This window comes from Leucopleurus acutus (assembly GCF_964270905.1).
Source record: "Leucopleurus acutus genome assembly, chromosome: X".
NCBI lineage: Eukaryota > Metazoa > Chordata > Mammalia > Artiodactyla > Delphinidae > Leucopleurus > Leucopleurus acutus.
In genome coordinates, this window is record NC_139148.1 from 73,435,287 (window position 1) to 73,459,826 (window position 24,540).

At 38.0% G+C, this 24,540-nt stretch overlaps 1 long non-coding RNA gene and 1 pseudogene across 2 annotated transcripts in view; both read left to right on the forward strand.

The window, feature by feature from the left end:
- The window catches only part of LOC309977891, a 1,160,683-nt gene that overhangs the window by 890,466 nt on the left and 245,677 nt on the right, over positions 1-24,540 (forward strand). The window lies entirely within an intron of this gene.
- The window catches only part of LOC309978017 (V-type proton ATPase subunit B, brain isoform-like), a 35,260-nt pseudogene that overhangs the window by 8,487 nt on the left and 2,233 nt on the right, over positions 1-24,540 (forward strand). The window lies entirely within an intron of this gene.

Genomic DNA, 24,540 nt, shown 5'->3' on the forward strand with positions numbered 1-24,540 from the left:
TGTAGGGAATGTAGGTGGAAGAAAGATTATTTTTCTTTTGCCTAGTTCCGAAATTCAGAACCAAAACCAATGGTGGAGATTATGGTAGGCAAACTTCAATTCGATGTAATATATCTATTTTCTAACAGTTGGAGCAATCAAATAGTTAAACAGATTGGTCCCGTGAGGGGAGCACTCCTCAAAACTGAAAATATTCCAAAAAAGGGTAGGATGAGACAGGAGTGACATCTTCAGGTGGAAGAATAGACTAGATAACAGATAAGATTCTATGATAGTCACTGCTAAGGTTCTGTATCCTTTCTGGCATATCACCCTTTAAATTTGCTTCAGCTTCCTTCATATTTGAAGAATCAAAGGAGCTTTTGTTTATTGCTATCCTTCAACTCTGTGTTTTCAGTATGTTAAATGCCAAGGTTATTGTTTGAAGCTCATTTTCTAATAAGTAATATTTAGCTCATTGAAGCTTATCTGCTGAGTTCTACCCACTCACTCAGTCTTGCGAGATCTCCACGCAGATTTTCCTTGTCAGCTTGGCAGTTCATTTTCAGGAAGGTCAGCATCAGATGTTAGTATGGAAGAAATTTTAGAGACCATCTATTCAATGACAGACACTTTAACAGCCTTTGGTGTGGAAACTTGTAAAAGTTTTTTGAAAGTTTAAATAAGTTATAACCATTTCAACCCCCTTACTCAAAATGCTCAAAAAACCCTAGTTGATTTTGTCAGTCATAATTTTCCTTTATAGAAATCATGATTGCTTTTACATAACAAGTTATGTTTTCTTAAGCATCTGATGATATTGCTGTTAATCTTCCACCTCACCCACAATGTAAGAATAAGAATTATTGGTCTATAGTTCTCAGGATTCTTATGGATTGGAGTCAGCATAGTGGCCATTTATAACAAAATGTAACACTTCGTGGTCATATATTCCACAATTTCAATTTTAACTTTCTTCAAACTGTTCAAGAGATGCTCTCCAGCCCTTATGATTCTCCTACACCTAGTATTTTGACTAAGACTTGACAAGTGATTCTGAATAAATCTTTCTGCAATGAAAAAACTGTTCTATAAATCTGTGCTGTCCAATGTGTCAGCCACTAGCCACATATGGCTATAGTGGACTTGAAATTCGGCTAGTATGACTAAGGAGTGGGTTTATTTTATTTTAATTAATTTAAATTTAAATAACCAAATCTGACTAGTGGCTACCATATTGGATAGAACAGGTATGACCACCCTACACATTTAAAGTAACTTTTCTCTGACACCTTTGATTCTTTTTAATCTACATTTTTTAAATGTATTTATTTGGCTGCATTGGGTCTTAAGTTGCGGTGAGTGGACTCTTTGTTGCAGCATGCCAGCTTCTCTCTAGTTTTGGCATGTGGACTCCAGAGCACACGGGCTCAGTAATTGCAGCACATAGGCTTAGTTGCCCTGTGGCATGTGGGATCTTAGTTCCCCGACCAGGGATCAAACTCCCGTCCCCTGCATTGGAAAGCAGATTCTTAACGACTGGACCAGCAGGGAAGTTCCCTTTGATTTACTAAACACTTTCAGGAAAGCTTTATTCTTAATTTCCCTCAGTAAAAACCAATGAAAATAATTCATGTAGTGTCTTCACTAATCTTATTGTTAATTCTAAAACTAGCTTTTTTGTCTGTTCTCTCATTTCCCTCTTTGGGTTATGGTGTAAAAATATCTGAGCTTGGAATCATATGATCAGAGCCTGAGAAATAGTTCTGTGATCTTTTTACATATAGAATTTATACAGTCTGAATCTGTTGAATCGTGGTAATCAAGCAGTTCAAATGATTTTTTTCCCCAATCAACCGTCCGTTCAGTATCATTAAGACTTTACTGTGATTGAGGTACTCTGGGATATAAGTAAGGTAATGGAGTAGAGAAGAACTAACATTTATTGAACACGTCCCATACACAAGGCATTTTTAAATCACAGAATGTCTGTAACATAGGATATCTATTTTAATCTTCATGACTGCCCCTGCATAGTCTTATTAATCCTATTTTTAATAACGAGGAAATCAACAATAAGATAGGTTAAGTGACTGTACATTTTTTCTGGGTTTTTTGGTACATTTAAAATGCATACCTCTCAAAATAAAACAAGGCTTCATTTTTTAAAAGTTCTAGACCTTTTAAATTTCTGGAAATTTCTAACCCTTACTCTATAATTGTAAAGAGAAAACAGACTACCACAGAATTCTAGTAGTTTCTAATTTGTTCATCTAAAAAATACTATGACTCTGTGAATGGTCTCTGGTATGTTTTAAGCATATTCTACCATTTAATATCTCTTTGGAAATAATTTTTTACCTTTCTTGAATGTAAAAAATGTAGTATGTAAAAAGATATTTGGGGCAGAGTTTCAAGATGGCAGAGGAGTAAGACATGGAGATCACCTTCCTCCCCACAAATACATCAAAAATACATCCACATGTGGAACAACTCCTACAGAACACCTACTGAACGCTGGCAGAAGACCTCAGACTTCCAAAAGGCAAGAAATTCCCCACGTACCTGTGTAGGGCAAAAGAAAAAACAGAGACAGAAGAATAGGGACAGGACCTGCACCTCTGGGAGGGAGCTGTGAAGGAGGAAAAGCTTCCACACACTAGGAAGCCCCTTCACTGGTGATGACGGTGGGTGGGTGGGGGGGAAGCTTTGGGGCCACGGTGAAGAGCGCAGCAACAGGGGTGTAGAGGGCAAAGCAGAGAGATTCCTGCACAGAGGATTGGTGCCGACCAGCTCTCACCAGCCTGAGAGGCTTGTCTGCTCACCCACCGGGGCAGGTGGTGGCTGAGAGCTGAGGCTTGGGCTTTGGAGGTCAGATCCCAAGCAGAGGACTGGGGGTGGCTGCGTGAGCACAGCCTGAAGGGGGCTAGTATGCCACAGCTAGCCAGGAGGGAGTCTGGGAAAAAGTCTGGACCAGCCTAAGAGGCAAGAGACCATTGTTTTGGGGTGCACGATGAGAGGAGATTCAGGGCACTGCCTAAATGAGCTCCAGAGATGGGCACGAGCTGCGGCTATCAGCACAGACACCAGAGATGGGCATGAGATGCTAAGGCTGCTGCTGCAGGCACCAAGAAACCTGTGTGCAAGCACAGGTCACTATCCGTACCTCCCCTCCAGGGAGCTTTTGCAGCCCCGCATTCCCAGGGTCCCATGATCCAGGGACAACTTCCCCAGGAGAACACACGGTACGCCTCAGGCTGTTGCAACGTCATGCTGGCCTTTGCTGCTGCAGGCTTGCCTCACAACTGTACCCTTCCCTCCCCTTGGCCTGAGTGACAGAGCTCCCTAATCAGCTGCTCCTTTAACCCTGTCCTGTCTGGGCAGGGAACAGACGCCCTCAGGAGACCTACACGCAGAGGCAGGGCCAAATACAAAGCTGAACCCCAGGAACTGTGTGAAGAAAGAAGAGAAAGGGAAATTTCTCCCAGCAGCCTCAGGAGCAGGGGATTAAATCTCCACAATCAACTTGATGTGCCCTGCATCTCTGGAATACCCAAATAGACAATGAATCTTACCAAAATTGAGGCAGTGGATTTTGGGAGCAACTGTTGACTTGGGGTTTGCTTTCTGCATCTAATGTGTTTCTGGTTTTAAGTTTATCTTAGTTTAGTCTTTAGAGCTTATTATCATTGGTTGATTTGTTTACTGATTTGGTTGCTCTCTTCCTTTTTATATATATATATTTTTCCCTTTTTCTCCTTTTATGAGTGTGTATGTCTATGCATCTTTGTGTGATCTTCTCTGTATAACTTTGCTTTTACCATTTGTCCTAGGGTTCTGTGTCTCTGGTTTTTTTTGTACTATATTTTTTAGCACTTTTTATCATTGGTGGATTTGATTTTTGGTTTGGTTGCTCTCTTTCATTCTTTTTTATTTCTATTACTGTTTTATTTTTAATAATATTTTTATTTTTAAATTAATAACTTTTATTTTTCTTTCTTTCTTTCCTTCTTTATTTCTTTCTTTTCTTTCTTTCTTTCTTTCTTTCTTTTTTTCTTTCTCTTTCTTTCCTTCCTTCCTTCCTTCTTTCCTTCCTTCCTTCCTTCCTTCCTTCCTTCTTTCTTTCTTTCTTTCTTTCTTTCTTTCTTTCTTTCTTTCTTTCTTTCTTTCTTTCTTTCTTTCTTTCTTTCTTTTCTTTCTTTCTTTCTTTCTTTCTTTCTATCTCCCTTTTCTTCTGAGCCCTGTGGCTGACAGAGTCTTGGTGCTCCAGCCGGGTCTCAGGTCTGAGCCTCTAAGGTGGGAGAGCTGAGTTCAGGACACTGGTCCAACAGAGGCCTCCCAGCCCCACATAATATCAAATGGCAAAAGCTCTTTCAGAGATCCCCATCTCGACTCTAGGACCCAGCTCCACTCAATGACAAGCAAGCTACAGTGCAGGACACACTATGCCAAACAACTGGCAAGACAGGAACACAACCCCACCCATTAGTAGAGAAGCTGCCTAAAATCATAATAATTTCACAGACACCCCGAAACACACCACCGGATGCAGTCCTGCCCACCAGAAAGACAAGATCCAGCCTCATCCTCCAGAACACAGGCACCAGTCCCCTCCACCAGGAAGCCTACACAACACACTGAACCAACGTTAGCCACTGGGGACAGACACCAAAAACAATGGGAAACACGAACCTGCAGCCTGCAGAAAGGAGACCTAAAACACAGTAAGATAAGCAAAATGAGAAGACAGAGAAACAAAAAGCAGATGAAGGAGCAAGGTAAAAACCACCAGACCAAACAAATGAAGAGGAAATAGAGTCTACCTGAAAAAGAATTCAGACGAATGATAGTAAAGATGATCCAAAATCTTGGAAATAGAATGAGAAAATACAAGAAACTTTTAACAAGGACCTAGAAGAACGAAAGGGCAAACAAACAATGATGAACAACACAATAAAGGAAATTAAAATTATCTAGAAGGAATCAATAGCAGAATAACTGAGGCAGAAGAACGGGTAAGTGAACTGGAAGATAAAATAGTGGCAAGAGCTACCACAGCACACAATAAAGAAAAAATAATGAAAAGAATTGAGGACAGTCTCAGAGACCTCTGGGACAACATTAAACACACCAACATGCAAATTATAGGGTTCCCAAAAGAAGAAGAGAAAAAGAAGAGACTGAGAAACTATTCAAAGAGAATATAGTTGAAAAGTTCCCTAATATGGGAAAGGAAATAGTCAATCAAGTCCAGGAAGCACAGAGAGTCCCATACAGGATAAATCCAAGAAAAAACATGCTAAGACACATATTAATCAAACTATCAAAAATTAAATACAAAGAAAAAATACTAAAAGCAGCCAGGGAAAAGCAACAAATATCACACAAGAGAATCCCCATAACGATAACAGCTGATCCTTCAGCAGAAACTCTGCAGGCTAGAAGGGAGTGGCAGGACAAATTTAAAGTGATGAAAGAGAAAAACCTACAACCAAGATTTCTCTACCCAGCAAGGATCTCATTCAGATTCAACAGGGAAATTAAAAACTTTACAGACAAGCAAAAGCTAAGAGAATTCAGCACCACAAAACCAGCATCACAACAAATGCTAAAGGAAACTCTCTAGGCAGGAAACACAAGAGAAGGAAAAGACCTAAAATAACAAACCCAAAACAATTTAGAAATTGGTAATAGGAACACACATATCAATAACTACCTTAAATGTAAATGGATTAAATGCTGCAACCAAAAGACATAGAATAGCTGAATGGATACATAAACAAGACCTGTATACATGCGGTCTACAAGGGACACACTTCAGACTTAGGGACACATACAGACTGAGAGTGAGTGGATGGAAAACGTTATTCCATGCAAATGGAAAAGAAAAGAAAGCTGGAGTAGCAATTGTCATATCAGATAAAATAGACTTTAAAATAAAGATTATTATAAGAGACAATGAAGGACACTACATAATGATCGAGGGATCAATCCAAGAAGAAGATATAACAATTTTAAATATTTATGCACCTAACAAAGGAGGACCTCAATACTTAAAGAAATATTAACAGCCATAAAAGGGGAAATCAACAGTAACACAGTCATAGTAGGGTACTTTAACACCCCACTTTTACCAATAGAAAGATAATGCAAAATGAAAATAAATAAGGGAGCACAAGCTTTAAATGATACATTAAACAAGATGGACTTCATTGATTTATAGGGCATTCCATCCAAAAACAACAGAATACACTTTCTTCTCAAGTGCTCATGGAACATTCTCCAGGATAGATCATATCATGGGTCACAAATCAAGCCTTGGTAAATTTAAGAAAATTGAAATCGTATCAAGTATCTTTTCCGACCAAAATGCTTTGAGACTAGATATCAATTACAGGAAAAAATCTGTAAAAAACACAAAGACATGGAGGCTAAACAATACACTACTAAATAACCAAGAGATCACTGAAGAAATCAAAGAGGAAATCAAGAAATACCTAGAAACAAATGACAATGAAAACACAACGACATAAAAGCTATGGGATGCAGCAAAAGCAGTTCTAAGAGGGAATTTAATAGCAATACAGTCCTACCTCAAGAAACAACTCAAATAAACAACCTAACCTTACAACTAAAGTAATTAGAGAAAGAAGAACAAAAGACCCAAATGTTAGCAGAAGGTAAGAAATCATAAAAATTAGACCAGAAATAAATGACAAATAAATGAAGGAAACAATAACAAAGATCAATAAAACTAAAAGCTGGTTCTTGGAGAAGATAAACAAAACTGAAAAACCATTAGCCAAACTCATCAAGAAAAGAATGGAAAAGACACAAGTCAACAGAATTAGAAATGAAAAAGGAGAAGTAACAACTGACACTGCAGAAATACAAAGGATTGTGAGAGATTACTACAAGCAAATATATGCCAATAAAATGGACAACCTGGAAGAAATGGACAAATTCTTAAAAAATCACAACCTTCTGAGAATGAACCAGGAAGAAATAGAAAATATAAACACACCAATCACAAGCACAGAAATTGAGACTGTGATTAAAAATCTTCCAGCAAACAAAAGCCCAGGACCAGATGGCTTCACAGGCAAATTCTATCAAACATTTAGAGAAGAGCTAACACCTGTCTTTCTCAAACTCTTCCAAAATATAACAGAGGGAGGAACACTCCCAAACTCATTCTATGAGGCCACCATCACCTTGATACCGAAACAAGGCAAAGATGTCACAAAGAAAGAAAACTACTGGCCAATATCACTGATGAACATAGATGCAAAAATCCTCAACAAAATACTAGCAAACAGAATCCAACAGCACATTTAAAGGATCATACACCATGATCAGGTGGGGTTTATCCCAGGAATGCAAGGATTCTTCAATATACACAAATCAATCAATGTGATACACCATATTAACAAATTGAAGGAGAAAAACCGTATGATCATCTCAATAGATGCAGAAAAAGCTTTCAACAAAATTCATCACATATTTATGATAAAAACCCTGCAAAAAGTAGGCATAGAGGGAACTTACTTCAGCATAATAAAGGCCACATATGACAACCCACAGCCAACATCATTCTCAACGGTGAAAAACTGAAATCATTTCCACTAAGATCAGGAACAATACAAGTTTTCCCACTCTCACCACTATTTTTCAACATAGTTTTGAAAGTTTTAGCCACAGCAATCAGAGAAGAAAAGGAAATGAAAGGAATCCAAATCGGAAAAGAAGAAGTAAATCTGCTACTGTTTGCATATGACATGATACAGTATATAGAGTATATCAGAGACACTTACAGAAAACTACTAGAGCTAATCAATGAATTTCATAAAGTAGCAGGATACAAAATTAATGCATAGAAATCTCTTGCATTCCTATACACTAATGATGAAAAATCTCAAAGAGAAATTAAGGAAATACTCCCATTTACCATTGCAACAACAACAACAACAAAATACCTAGGAATAAACCTACCTTAGGATATGAAAGACCTGTATGCTGAAAACTATAAGACACTGATGAAAGAAATTAAAGATGATACAAACAGATGGAGAGATATACCATGTTCTTGGATTGGATGAATCAGCACTGTGAAAATGACTATACTACCTAAAGCAATCTACAGATTCAATGCAATCCCTATCAAATTACCAATGGTATTTTTCACAGAACTAGAACAAAAAAATTCTCCAATTTTTATGGTAATACAAAAGACCCTGAATAGCCAAAGCAATCTTAAGAGAGAACAAGAGCACTGGTGGCATCATGCTTCCTGACTTCAGACTATACTACAAAGCTACTGTCATCAAGACATTATGGTACTGGCACAAGAACAGAAATATAGATCAATGGAACAGGATAGAAAATACAGAGATAAACTCACACAAATATGGTCAGCTTATCTTTGATAATGGAGGCAAGAATATAAAATGGAGGAAAGACAGCCTCTTCAATAAGTGGTGCTGGGAAAACTGGACAGCTACATGGAAAAGAATGAAATTAAAACACTCCCTAACACCATACACAGAAATAGACTCAAACTGGATTAATGACCTAAATGTAAGGTCAGACAGTACTAAACTCTTAGAGGAAAACATAGGCAGAACACTCTATGACATACATCGTAGCAAGACCCTTTTTGACCCACCTGCTAGAGAAATGGAAATAAAAACAAAAATAAACAAATGGGACCTAATGAAACTTAAAAGCTTGTGCACAGCAAAGGAAACCATAAACAAGACGAAAGACAACCCTCAGAATGGGAGAAAGTATTTGCAAGTGCAGCAACTGACAAAGGATTAATCTCCAAAATATACAGGCAGCTCATACAGCTCAATATCAAAAAACAAACAACCCAATCCAAAAATGGGCAGAAGATCTAAATAGACATTTCTCCAAAGAAGATATACAGATTGCCAACAAACACATGAAAGAATGCTCAACATCACTAATCATTAGAGAAATGCAAATCAAAACTACAATGAGGTATCACCTCACACCGGTCAGAATGGCCATCATCAAAAAAATCTGTGAACAATAAATGCCGGAGGGGGTGTAGAGGAAAGTTAACCTCTTGCACTCTTGGTGGGAATGTAAGTTGATACAGCCACTATGGAGAACAGTATGGAGGTTCCTTAAAAAACTAAAAGTAGAACTACCATATTACCCAGCAATCCCACTGTTAGGCATATACCCTGAGAAAACCATAATTCAAAAAGAGTCATGTACCACAATGTTTATTGCAGCTCTATTTACAATAGCCAGGACATGGAAGCAACCTAAGTGTCCATCAACAGAAGAATGGATAAAGAAGGTGTGGCACACATAAAAAGAAATGAAATTGAGTTATTTGCAGTGAGGTGGATGGACATAGAGTCTGTCATACAGATTTAAGTAAGTCAGAAAGAGAAACCAAATACTGTATGCTAACACATATATATGGAAACTAAAAAAAAACAAAAACAAAACAAAGGTTCTGAAGAACCTAGGGGCAGGGCAGAAATAAAGACACAGACATAGAGAATGGATCTGGGGACACGGGGTGGGGGAAGGGTAAGCTGGGACGAAGTGAGGCAGTGACATATACATACATACATTACCAAATGTAAAATAGATTGCTAGTGGGAAGCAGCCACATAGCACAGGGAGATCAGATCGGTGCTTTCTAGGTGTCCACCTAGAGGGGTGGGATATGGAGGGTGGGAGGGATATGCAAGAGGGAGGAGATATGGTGATATATGTTTATGTATACCTGATTCACTTTGTTATACAGCAGCAACTAACACAATAATGTAAAACAATTATATTCCAATAATGATGTTAAAAAATAAGTAAGATATTTGGCCATAACACACACGTGAAAATGCAAAATAAATATGCTTTAATGCAGTGGGTATATGGTGCTCTCTTTTTCATACTTTCCATAAAATAATTAAATTTAAAATTTCCAGGCTGGTGTGGGTTTGAAGATAGTTTTACATGTCTATGAGTTGGGTGACATGTGGGGAAGTGGAAAGATTTAAGGAGACGTTTGGGAAGAGGTGTGTGTGTGTGTGTGTGTGTGTGTGTGTGTGTGTGTGTGTGTCTTTTATTGTAAGAAGTAAAAATAGTTAAAATTATAAAACGGAATATCTAAATGAAAATAATTGTTAATATAAATTAGCCACAGCCTTTTCATGCAGAGATAGGTTTCTCAAACGTGTTTGTACATGCAAAATAGTATATTTCAAAATGGAGATATTATAAAATATTGGGAGGAAATATCTTCATTACTTTTCCACTTGGATTGCAAATTTCTTAATAAATAGGATGTGACAAAATTCTTGATATTCCTGTATGCTTATATGAGTGCTATGTACCACATGAATGCTCAATTAATTTTATTTAATGATGATGAAGAACAGATATTTAGTAAACAGTGCCACCTTTTACTTCTCACTTCTAACTCTCATACGTATTAAAGCAAAGCATTATTTATATCAATGTTTGCCAAATTGTTCACAATATTTTTGGATTTTTTATTTCAGTGTATAGAACAAATTGTTGATCATGCAGTTAATTAGCTCACCCAAGCAGCAATATAATTTAACCATTAGGCTTATCAAAATGACCATACCAAATTCTTTCAAGCTCCAGTGATTTTAGTCATATCGGCCAAACACAGAAACTGTGAAGCTTCATTTCTGTTAGCTTTGCTAAAATGTTCTTTCTTTGAAAGTTTCTATCTCTCGTTCTATGGGCATGATATCTCAGAAAACTTGCTGCTAAGGGGGTCTTTTTTGGAAGCAAACAAAATTTTGATGTGGCATTTTGTTGTATCAAAAGGTCTTTATCCAGGTTCCAGCATTTCAACTTGCTGAATTCTGAATAAGTGTGGAACAGTTTTTGTTTTCCCCACAGTCCAAGGCTTAAATGTAATCACAGATTTCCTGATAGCTGCATAGCACCCAAAAATGGAGCAACTTTGTGTAACTGTTGCTTCAAAATCTCAGATAAAAGTTCTCTATGAAATTAATGCTAATAACCACTTGAATCATACATGGAGCTTTCAGACATCAGGCACAGCAAGATATCTGTAACATGAGACTATGAATGCTACTTGGCAAGATTTAATATTCAATTGTCATGTAGCGCTCTAATATGGATGTTGCACAGTTGGAGCCAGACAGCCGCTAACTATACAGCATGGTCAGAATAGTTAATAGCGGCATTCAATAAGTGAATGCTCACAGAAAGTAACCTCTTATCTCTTTTTTAATCATTTCCTTGCTGATTTATTCCCATACCAATCTATTACTAAACTGAAAAGTATGATTGTCAAACTCTTTTTTAGAAATGAAAAGACTTAAAAATATGAGCATTTATGTATTCATGCTTAAAAATGTTCTTTTACTGAATTACAAATAAATATAATGTCCAGTTGTAGCCTTTACAGTTATTGCAGAATGGTCTTAATACAATTATTTTGAAACATATTTATTCTGAAATTATGGTTATAAAACAGCTACACTTGGCCAATAGTGTGCCTCTATTTGTCATCATGAGCTAAGGACAAAATAGTCTAGCCTGTAATATAGATACATAAAATTAGAAATAGCAGAAATAAAATTTAGAAATAACAAAAATAAAGGACTTTTTCTCTCACCAGGAAAATTCTATTCTAATAACCAATGTCCATATCCAATAGTGTCTGTCCTGTTTGAATAAGATAGAGTCATCTGATATAAAAATAAATTAATAATAGTAATAATACTAAAAACTCATGATTATCTACAGATGGTTAATCCACACCTGTTGGTGTCTAACCCAGCTGGATAAAGGTGATGGTCTTATTTTTCAAGGAGCTCAATCCAGTTTGTATTATTCTCCTAATAGGCATGATAATTGGGTTAAGGCTAATCACTAGGAAATGTGCTATAAGAGAACTATGAACATTAATGACAGGATATCTTAGGTAATACCCACTAAAAGATATACTAGATGTTAGAACAAATAACTCTGCTATTTAATAAAATTAATAATGAAATGGAACTTATTCAGTTAGCAGTTGTACTTTATTGTCTTATCACTAGACCCCGTCATTCGTTCAAAAGAGACACAAGTTCAAAATTCTACTATAAAATAATGAAGCCAGTTCTCATAAGCTAAAGAAAAAATCTGAAGTTAATGATTTTAGTGCTTTTCTATGTATGGGAAGATGCAAGAATCTAGGGTCACTGAAATTCTTCCTTAGATGTGCATCTTAACTATTGAGGGGCCCCGTATATCCAAAACACAGAATGCTTCCTGTTTTTCCATCCTGAATTCCCCTCAGGCCACACTGCAGTGCGCTGCAACTTAATCCTTGTAGAACTGGAAGGGCAGGCAACATTCTTTGTTTACCCTGTGTATTTATTTATTTATTTTTTATTTGCAATGTATATTTCTTTTATTGGGAGGTAAATAGTCACCTCATCTAATCTTTTTTTAACATCTTTATTGGAGTATAATTGTTTTACAATGTGTTGTGTTATTTTCTGCTGTATAACAAAGTGAATCAGCTATTTGTACACATATATCCCCATATCCCCTCCCTTTTGCTCTCCCTCCCACCCGCCCTATCCCACCCCTCTAGGAGGTCACAAAGCACTGAGCTGATCGCCCCATGCGATGCAGCTGCTTCCCACTAGCTATCTATTTTACATTTGGTAGTGTATATATGTCAATGCTAGTTCTTGCAGAGGTATGGCATCATGCTTATTTTTTCATTAATTTTATTTATTTTTGACTGCGTTGGGTCTTCGTTGCTGTGCGTGGGCTTTTCCTAGTTGCGGGGACTACTATTTGTTGCGGTGCACAGGCTTCTCATTGCGGTGGCTTCTCTTGTTGCAGAGCACAGACTCTAAGCGATCAGGCTTCAGTAGTTGTGGTGTGCAGGCTCAGTAGTTGTGGTGCACGGGCTTAGTTGCTCCATGGCATGTAGGATCTTCCCGGACCAGGGACTGAACCTGTGTCCCCTGCATTGGCAGGTGGATTCTTAACCACTGTGCCACCAGGGAAGTCCCTGGCATTATAATACATTTAGCAAATTTCCATTATTGAAAAAAAGTTACATGAAGTCAGTGTTGTCCCTATAAAAAGGTAAGACATATGGTTGCTCTATTAGGTGTAGTGCTAATGGAGGAAACTGTGAGTAACATGAGTCATACTGTCTCAGGATTTAAATTACAACCGTTGTAAAATGTATACCTTTGGCAAATGCATTCACTCTTTCTGGTCTACAATACCTCAGGATACTGTTTTGTGGTACTAAATAGAACCCAAAGAGGTGACTGCATTTTAATGTAGCTTCCAACACACTCACATAAATGCGTGTTTGTGTGTATGTTTTTGTGTGCATGTATGTGTATGTGTTTCTTAGATCAAAAGTAAGAAAAATTTTACTCGAAACTTTAAAATACTTAATTTCATTAGACTTTGGTGCTTCTGGCTAGAGAGAATTTAAACACAGCCTAGGATGTTGCTAATTAACATGAATTTTTAAAGGAGATTAAGGCTCTATTATGCTAGTTTCAAGGCCCATTTTAAAGACTGTATCATGTGTTAATATAGACTTGATCTTTTTTAAGTTGTACTCTCAATGAGTTGTTTTAACTCTGTTTATACATACTTTATATATACTTATGGATGTGTTGTTTTTGTTTTGTTTTGTTTTGTTTGTCATGGGTGTGAAACTTTTCTCTGAGTTTCACAGGCCAGTCTAGCAAGTTAAAAACTCACTTCACAACTGATCCAAAAGAACTCTAGCAGGGTCTAGAGTCACTGTTTTTGGTGGACAAGACTATTATTTGAGGCAGAAGCAGGAAAAGAAAGAGTTCCTTTCTGATGGAGTAATCTTAGAGTGGGGTTTAAAGAGTACTTACCTCTTTCACTTTCTTCCATTTCTTTGACTCACTTTTTCCCTGGATAGGTGACCACTATTCACCAGATCTTAAATTCCCAATGCTTAATTATCTTTAGTCCTGACCAAGAGGTGAGACAAGAGGAAATGTGGATATACTAAATCTCTAAACAGAAAATTAATCAAATTTCCTTTCAGAATAATTTTTCTTCTACCAACTTTTGATTAAAGCTGCTAATGGAAACCAAATTGATAAGTTTGAGTATCAAATTTTATTTTATCATTCTTATTCACCTTAGGAGGGCACAAAGGTACCAACAGGCAGGCAGTAAGAAGGATAGAGAAGTAAAATATCCTAGATAATCAGTACACTAGTTCTGATTGAGAGCCCACTATGCCTTATTATTGTGCAGATTATTCCTCATCTGTGCTTGATGTTCTTTCAAGATAGGTATATTATGAGGCCATTAAAGTAGAAGGTCACAGCAAAGGGATTGCAGACTCCAAACAAGAAGGAACCAATGTTTCACTTTGGTTCTTAACATAAAAATGCACTCAGTTGTGTTCATTAGATATCATTATTCATTTATCCATTGAACAAAAAATTTACCAAATGCCTACTATGTTCTTGGAACTGTTCTATACTCTGAGGATACAGTGGTATTTGAGATTAAGTCTTGTCCTCATTGATCTTACATTAGAGAAGGGAGAGGAGGCAGACAATAAACAAATAAGCAAGTAAATAAGTAAGATAATTTCAGATTGTGATAAATTCTATAAGTACAATAAACAGTGATATAATAGTGACTTGGAGTGGGGAAACGTTAGATGGGAAAGTTAGAGATGACTTTTTGAAAATGTGATATTTAAATTGAGCCTGAAAGTTGTAAAAAACACTTCCATACAAAAAGTCAGGGAAAGAACTTTCTAAGCAGAAAGAATACAAAAACCCTAAGGGAAAAAACAGGCTTGATGTGCTCAAAAAAAGAAATTCAACATGACTGAATTGCTGGTGAGGTCAGCAGATTATACTGGGTTTTGTAGGATATGGTAAGGTATGTAGGATTTGATTTTGTTATTAGTTCAGTGGAAAGTCACACTGGAGGACTTTCTCCATGGGAATGATTCTGAATGCTGAAAACTTACTGACAGAGAGTGTATATGAAGCATGAGGAAAAGAGAGGAACAAAGGATGACTTCAAGGATTTTGATTTGAGCAACCGGATGTATGAGGAATACTGGAGGAAAAGCAGAGTGTTTTTAGATGGAAGAGGGGTCAAATTTTTTGGTATTTTCATGGTTAGTTGGGTATGTCTATTAGACTTCCAAGTGGAGGCCTTGAGTTGGCAGTTGGATATATGAATTTAGATATCAGGGACAAGTACAAACTGGAGATATAAATTTGATAGTCATCAGGATATGAGTGCTAATTAAAGTCATGTTACTGGACTTATAGACAGAGTATAAATATAGAGGAAAAGAGAAGTTGGTAACAAGCCCTCAGGTGTTCCAACATTTAGAGATCATGTAGCAAAGGAGAAGCTGGGCCAGAAAAAGGATCTGGGATAGATCATATAGAGCAATAGGAGAAAAACTAGGAGAGTGTAGTCTCAAGGAAGCAAAGAGAAAGAAAGTATTTCAAGAATTAGGGAATGATCCACTATATTAAATGATACTGAGAGATAAAGTCAGGTGAAGACTGAGAAATAATATTAGATTTGGTAAAATGAGATGGCTGGCAACCTTCACAAGAGCTGTTTCAGCAGAGTGGTGGGTACAGAAGCAAGACTGACACGGACTAAAAAGTGAAAGAGAGGTGAGGAAACGGTTACAATGAGGGTGACAACATTTTTTTGTGATGTTTTAACGTAAGAAGCAGAAAAATGAGGCAGCAGCTGCGAAATTATGTGGAGTTAAGAGAGTTTTGTGTAATGCAAATCTATATATTAATAGGAATGATCCAGTTGAGAGGGAAAAATGTGACACTATGGGATAGAATGCTAATAATTGCATGAAGAAAAGCCATGGGAGGGCAAAAAGAGGGATCCTGAGAACATTTGGAAGAGTTGGTCTTTGATACAAGAAGAGACATTTTATCCATAATAGAGTGTGTGGATACAGATTCAGGTCGGTTGGTAAATTTGCTGGTTGGAAAATGAAATAGTTCTCTTCTGACTGTTCCTATTTTCTTAGTGAAATAAGATGTGAGGTCATTAACTGGGAATAAAGAACATAGAGGAGAAGTTGAAGATTTGTGGAGAGATGGAATGGTGAAATAGTTGTCTCAGAGAATAGGAAAATAAATTAGGAAATTGTAGGATTGCTAGACAGTGCTGTTTGGCCTTTTGGAGATTTTTAATCATACATTTTAAAATATGAAATTCATCTGAGAAACTAAAATCCAGCCCTCCATTGGCGCAGTCTACTCCTGGTTCCAGGTATTGATGCCCTAGAAAGAGCCTTGATCTGTAACAATTAGAAAAACTTCACTGGCATTGCAGAAGAGAATGAATAGGACAAGTAATTTGCCTCTGACTCCCAATACATGGGGCACCTAGTCAGGCTGTCCCAGATAGATTAGAATGACCTGTGTGTCTTCCTACATACAAATTTTGCTCTTTGGAATGTCATCACAGAGTTCCAGAGACTTCTCTTGATTTCTTTAATTTTCCCAACCCTCACATGATGTTTTGCTCTTTGATCATAGATTTGAATCAGAATCTGCTGACTTTTCTACACTTATCATATGCTAATTTTTCCCTCCACATGGCTTTTTCATTCTCCTTTGAAATTGTCAAGGTGGACCATGGCTTAATGCTTTACTGAACACATCTGTCTCACACACTCACAGGGTCAACCTACTTGTGGGTGCTGAACAATGGAATTAATGATGGTGCCTATGTAATACCAAATAGGGTATTTCAAGGTTTTCTGAAGTAAGATAAAGAAGAGAAATTTCTTTTGATGGAGAAAGTGGAAGCCGTATTGACTGTATTTCTGAAAAACAGGTGGAGGCTCAGCTTTTGGGTACAACAGCAGTGATTTCAATGTAGGGTGATCAGGATAGCCCCACTTTCTGTTGGTTGTTCCAATGTAAACATGAACAGTTACCCCTGTCACTTTCATAAGTGTTCTGGTTTGGGCAATAAATTATATAGTCATTCTACTTCAAGAGGCTGATACAGTCATTGATTGTGGAGAAAAATGTCTTCATAGCTAGCTGCTACTCTTTCTGAACCCCTATGGGCTCATAAGAGTAGGATGTCACTATCAAACTATTAGAGGAAAACATAGACAGAACACTCTATGACGTAAATCACAGCAAGATCCTTTTTGACCCACCTCCTAGAGAAATGGAAATAAAAACAACAAAAAAAAATGGGACCTAAAGAAACTTCAAAGCTTTTGCACAGTAAAGGAAACCATAAACAAGACCAAAAGACAACCCTCAGAATGGGAGAAAATATTTGCAAATGAAGCAACTGACAAAGGATTAATCTCCAAAGTTTACAAGCAGCTCATGCAGCTCAATATCAAGAAAACAAACAACCTAATCCAAAAATGGGCAGAAGACCTAAATAGACATTTCTCCAAAGAAGATATACAGATTGCCAACAAACACATGAAAGAATGCTCAACATCATTAATCATTAGAGAAATGCAAATCAAAACTACAATGAGATATCATCTCACCCCAGTCAGAATGGCCATCATCAAAAAATCTACAAACAATAAATGCTGGAGAGGGTGTGGAGAAAAAGGAACCATCTTGCACTGTTGGTGGGAATGTAGATTGATACAGCCACTATGGAGAACAGTATGGAGGTTCCTTAAAACACTAAAAATAGAACTCCCATATGACCCAGCAATCCCACTACTGGGCATATACCCTGAGAAAACCATAATTCAAAAAGAGTCATGTACAAAAATGTTAATTACAGCTCTATTTACAATAGCCAGGACTTGGAAGCAACCTAAGTGTCCATCAACAGATGAATGGATAAAGAAGATGTGGCACATATATACAATGGAATATTACTCAGCCATAAAAAGAAACGAAATTGAGTTATTTGTAGTGAGATGGATGGACCTAGAGTCTGTCATACAGAGTGAAGTAAATCAGAAAGAGAAAAACAAATACTGTATGCTAACACATATATGGAATCTAAGAAAAAAAAAGTTCATGAAGAGCAGAGGGGCAAGACAGGAATAAAGACACAGACCTACTAGAGAATGGACTTGAGGATATGGGGAGGGAGAAGGGTAAGCTGTGACAAAGTGAGAAAGTGGCATGGACATATATACACTACCAAACATAAAATAGATAGCTAGTGGGAAGCAGCCGCATAGCACAGGGAGATCAGCTCGGTGCTTTGTGACCACCTAGAGGGGTGGGATAGGGAGGGTGGGAGGGAGGGAGGTGCAAGAAGGAAGAGATATGGGGACATATGTATATGTATAACTGATTCACTTTGTTATGAAACAGAAAATAACACACCATTGTAAAGCAATTACACTTCAATAAAGATGTTAAAAAAAAAGAGTGGGGTGTCACACTATGATCACATGACCATCACCACCACCCCTAGGACCTGATCTCAAAAAATAAATAATAAGTCACCATGTCAATCTGACCCTGCCTTCTATTCTATAAGTTTATACTCCTTAGGTTCTGCCTGAAACACTTTTCTACATCTATCTAGCTGTATCAAGGCCCAGGTCTGGCTTAATGAGTTTAAATTAGGCCCAAAATGGACAAGTGGGAAGTATGCAGCATCCCTCTATATAGTAGCCGAGACTCACCTACTACTTCCTATGGGATCCTTCTCCCCAAATATATCCATACTGCTTCAGCTAGAAAATCTGGTCTGTGGTCCGCAAATCCAAATTTTAGATAGCTCTCTTTTCATTGCTTCAGATATGCTATTCTCTCTTGCCTGCTGGAGAAAAAGGCCTGGACCAATGAAATTAAGTCCATGGAAGGAAAGGTAGCCCCTTTAAGAACTGATGTACAGAATGCTCAGGAACCCGTGATTCTGTCTACTATGACATCAGGGAGCCAAGAAAAGAGGGACTGGCTATAGACACAAGTGAAGCTTTCTTGCCAAGCTTCACTGAAATCACACTTTCAAGAGTCATGGTTTTCTTTTTTAGTTTTGTGGGTTTTTAAAATTTTATTTTAAAGAAGATTGCCAAAACAAAGCAGAAAAGGAAAGCCCAAAGACAAATATTTAAACAATAGAGGAAAAATATTGGGTCTGTCTCATTCTTCCTGTTTGTATCAGTTTTTTTTTCCCCAGATGATACTTAACCTTTATCTCATCTCCAACATTATTATCAATCCAAGGTTCCTCACCACCCCCTCCTCCAGGGGTGGTTGTGGATGGACATGAGCTTAAACTTAAGGATGAGTCATGGTATATATTTCACATCCAATTTAATCTTATTTTAATCAGAAAGTTCAATGGATTATTTTATAATCTGCATCAAATTCCCCCATGTCAAAATATCTCTATCAAAGTACCTATATAAAAATATCCTTGATCTCAATATGGCTCCATCAAAATGGCTATGTCACAATGTTATGTACCCACACATAACCAGTATGGCTGTAAGAATAGGCTCTGTGTAGATCTGGTCTGGATCCACTTATATGCCTCATGTCTGTGTTAAAATGCCAATTTCTTATTTCAAAGTCCGTATTGCTACAATTTACTCTTTGCTTATGTACTTAAAGTATGGTTTTTAAGAACCAACTCTTTATCAATTGATTTGTATTTGTTTCCCTCCAAAACTCTGCTGTATGTTGTAACTGTTTAATGTTGCAGCTCTCTATATTCAGCTTCAGTATTCTCTAAGTTACTTTTTGTCAACTCTGTTTTGTCTGGGGATTAGCGTTTTTCACACTATGACAATAGGAAGGGGGATTTATATTTAATTCTTTTGACTGGAAGCTTCATGTATTGCTTAGAGTACCAGCTGAAATGAATCTTCCATTTGTATTTCCCCTTCAGTAAGCCATTCTACATCATAGAGAGAAAGATAGATAAATATAAATAGATAATAGATAGAAATAGACAAAGACCTGCTAAATTACCACTACAATATGTAAACATTTGCCTTTTAATAATACCTTTGCTTATTTGTCATTTTTTAGGAGCAGGCCTGGAGGTATCTTGACATTTAGATATTTAGCATGTGGTATCAATATGAGCCATTGTATTTCAAATTTCCTTAAAATCATGGCTAAACCTTTCCTCTCTCCCTTAAACAAAAAACAAAATCTACCTGCAGAATCCCTGGAGTTCATCCCTTCAGAGCATCCTTCCTAGAAGTCCTGTATCTCCACCACAACAGTTCTCTGGAAGAAATTACAAGTAAGCAATCCCTTAAAAGGAAATTTAAAGCTTGTAAATACTGAAAAAGAAAGAAAGAAGGATATTATTTGGAAAGAATTTTAGCAGAAAGTTTTATGTATTTATTTTTCAGTAGGAGGTGGGGTTGCAGAGAAGGAGAGGCAGAGTCAGAGATAACAGTGTTTCTAACTATGAATATATACATAATTGTGTTTATGCCAGAAGATAACACATTTCCTGAGGAAAAAAGCACTGACCTAGATTAATCTGTAAGATTTTTAAAATTATATTTCCTTCACTTATCTAAGTATCATAGTAATTTCTCAGACATTCTTAGACCATAGGAAATATTCCCTAACAAAAACCCTAGTTTTAGTGAGGAATAGAATAAAAGCAGAATCATTTTCTTTGTTTTATGAAGATGCCATTATTTTAGTATATCTGCTATATCGATCTAATGTGCCTTCTGGATGGTTTCATTTATTTGCTTCCTAGAGAATATAGTGATAAGAATCTATGTGTGTTTGATATTTTTAAAATATCCTGAGATATTTCATGTTTGTTTTTTCATTTAAAATAGCATTATGACTCATGAGCCCAAAGAGGACAATCCTTACATCCATCCATCTTTTAATTGGAATGGCTCTCTGGGAACAGCTAGACCTGAAGCAAATTATGGGGACAAGTATTCTTCAGCCATGCATATGAAGCCACTTTTCGTATGTATCATGCATTTCCATTTCTATATATAGTTATCATCACCGTAGTTCTAGTAAAGGTAATATAATGAATACTAAGACTTTGCTATAGCAAAATGATATGACAGAATCATTTGAGATAAAGATATGGAAAGTTTAGCTTATAAGACTCACTATCACTACTATTTCACTTTGTTAAATGGGATTAGGAAATATGAGTCAAAGGTATAGTATATATAATACTTCATATGTATAAATATACTATGTATGTAACTTAAATTTGCAATCTTTAGAAAGGAGATTTGAGATCAAAGGAAGACTGGTTAAATTCCGTGAGACTGGTCTTATGATAATCATTAAATTATCATAATTTAACAAGGCAACTGCTATTTTGTGTTTTAGTGTACTTAATACATTAAATAGTACATTGCTCAAGCTAATGCTGAATACTGGCTAATTGCTGATCTCTAATTACAAGACATATTAACAATTATCATGAAGTGCAAACTGTGTTTCTCTGTATAAGTGTTTAAAACCAGAAATCAGAAAAAAAAGTGAAATGGATCATCACCCGAAAGTTATCTTTATGAATGTTCTTGACAAATGCAATGAATTATAGAAAAATGAAAATAATTCACCAAAAATGAATACCTTATGTTTGTTGACATATTGAATTTCTGTGTTTTTTTGGGGGAAGGGTCATTTTTAGTTGAGTGACCACTGACAAAATAACCTTCCCCAAAAAACCCACAGTGGAGAGAGTGATATCACCAAGATGGCAACATATGTCGTTCCTGACTTCACTCCCCCTCAGAAGAAGAACTAATATCTATTCAAGTACGTGGCACTCCTGAAAGAATTCTAGAAATAAGGGTGAGACTAAAGCACCCCCTGCACCACAGAGAGCAAAAGATACTGCTTCGGAAGGATAAGAGAAGCTGCTACACAATGGCTGCATTGTCCCTCCCATTGCCAGTGTAGCAACACACAGAGAAGTCTTCCCTGAGTCTCTGGTTCCTCCAGTGGGAAAGGAGAGGCGAGGGGGACAACAAACCTCCTAAGTTTCTTGGAGCCCCTACTCATGTGGGAGCCCCTATTCTGGTCTCGCTACATGGAGACTGCAGGGAAATCTGCAGGGCTCAACCACTGGGAATCTGACTGTTATGGAGAAGAGAGAAGGGGCTTGCAACAAAGATCTTGGCAGACCAAGTTCATACCTGCAGTGCCCAAGTAGTAATCCTAATTAATGGCTTTGCCCATATGCAGAACCAAGTCAGTGGTGCACTTTGGCTAGGGAACCCATTAGGATGCAGATCTGACTGATTTGGATACTCAAATGAGGAGTTTTTCTGGCCGTAGAGCCTGGACCAAGGAGTCTGAGGCAAGGAGCTGAGTCATAGATCCATCCACTAGGAAGAGTGTCTCCCAGCCCCATCTGATGAGTAGCTAGTGAGAGCACCGGGAAGTTGTGTAGCCTAGCAACACTCCAGCTGAGAGACATGCAGAGCTGATTGCCCCCAGAGTAAAGCCAATACTGGGCATGGAGGGTTCTCTTGCTAAGCCCAGGCAGGGGGATTAACTCATAGCCAAGGCTGAGGGTAGCTCCCAACCCCTCGAGACTAGAAAGCCTGCTTGGAGAAAAATGGGAGTTGCCTGAAGTGACCCTTCACTGTCCCACTCAAGCAAGTGACCTGAAACATAGCCCCACCCATTGTGGCTCCAGAGCTCCATCTGACCACAAGAGCTGGCAAGAACCCCTAGAAGCTGTGTAACCAGCAATGCTTGAGCCAAGATGCGGGCCTGCCCAGGCAAGGGAACTGAGACATATCCCCACTCACTGTGGACAGTATCTCTCACCCCATCTGATCAGAAAGGCTGGCAAAAAAACTGGAAGCTGTGCAGCCTAGCAGCACTCAAGGCAAGAGGCAGGCAGGCAGAGCTGATAGTTTGCAGAGCAAAGCCAATGAACCTGTTCGGCCAGAGAACTTGGAGTGCAGGTTGGCTTTAGTTAAGACAACAAAGAGCTTTACTGGCTTTATGTTGCTTCTCTCACTGCACCCAGGCAGGAAAATTAATTCATAGCCCTGCTCATTGCTGAATACAGCCTCTAGGCTGCCTAACCAGGGAACCTAATCAGAGCACACAGGAAGCTGCATAGCCCATCCAACAGCCCAGACTAGAGTGGCACTTGAACAGAGAGCACAAGCCATGTCTTTCCCCATTTGCAGAAAAGAACTGGTGGTCTCACCTGATCAGGGAATTCAGTGCACACTGTTGCCTGATCTGGGTTCCCAAACAATAAGCCCATACAGGTCCTTGCTACCCTACCAGGGAGTGAAGCTAATTCATAGTCCCATCTACTACTGAATATAGTACCCAGTCCCAACCATCTAGTAAGCCTGACCAGAGAATCCAGGAAAGTACAGCACCATCTAACAGCCTTACTTGGGTAGGGAACCAAGCCAGCAGTCCTATCCAACTGTTCTCAGCCAGTGGCACACCTTCCCATCCCCAACCTCAGAGCTTGAACAGTTGCCTCCCTCCACCCCCAGAATAACAGTAGGCCCCACTTGCCTAAGTATATTACCAACAAATATGCCTAGAGATCCAAACTGAGCTGACTGGTGAAGATCCGTCTCTGCCAAGGCAAACCTGTAAAGTCTGTATGAGGACCCCAATTACTCAAATGTGCAGATACCAATGTAAGGAATCAAGGATAACGAAAAACCAAGAAAATATGACACCAACAAAGGAAACTAATAAAGCTCCAAGAACTGACGCTAACAAAATGGAGATCTATGAACTGTCAGACAAATAATTCAGAATAATTCTCTTAAGGAAATCTAGCAAAATACAAGAACACACACAAAAAAAACTAAATGAAATTAGGAAAACTGCTTTCATGGATGGAGGTCAGGCCCGCAGCCAGAGGGAGGTGTTGTTCAGTGGAGAGGCTGCTCTGCAGGAGGACACCTAGATATCAGAGAAGGCTAGAGCTGAAAAGTACCCTGCAGGTCATCTAGTCTAACCCTCTCATTTTACAGTGAGAAGCCTAAGGTTATGGGAGGGACAGGGCTTGCCAGGATTTAGACACCTGATTATTGGCAGAGCAGGAAAATTCCAGGTTTCTTAAGTCTTGTTTGACCTTTTTCTACCATTAACTTTTTTCAGCTCAAGGCTCTCTTTGGGGAAGACAAGCAGCTTTGCCCATATTATATAGCATATATCCAAAGCATATGCACTGATATGTTTAAGTGTTGTGATTGTAAAAAGACCCTAATAAACCAGGCTTAAGTGGACTGCTCAGCAGTTCTGAAAGAAATGGTTCTTGATTACTAAACAATACAATTGTGTAGCATCAGACCTCTTCATAGCTTCCTTAGGAACTGGGGATGAGCCCTGGAAGTAGACTCTTTAAAACTTAGGAAAGCACCTGTTGTTTCCCCAGGTTGTAAGACTATGTTTGCACTGGTTAATTGCCAGAGTGCCTGTTTGTGGCTCATTGGTTAAAAAGAATTTCAGATGAAGGGTATCAGTCTGGGCGCTCTCTTGCCTGACTAATCCTGTCCTGATCAGTCACTGGGTCATGTGACAGCACTGCAGTGTAAGG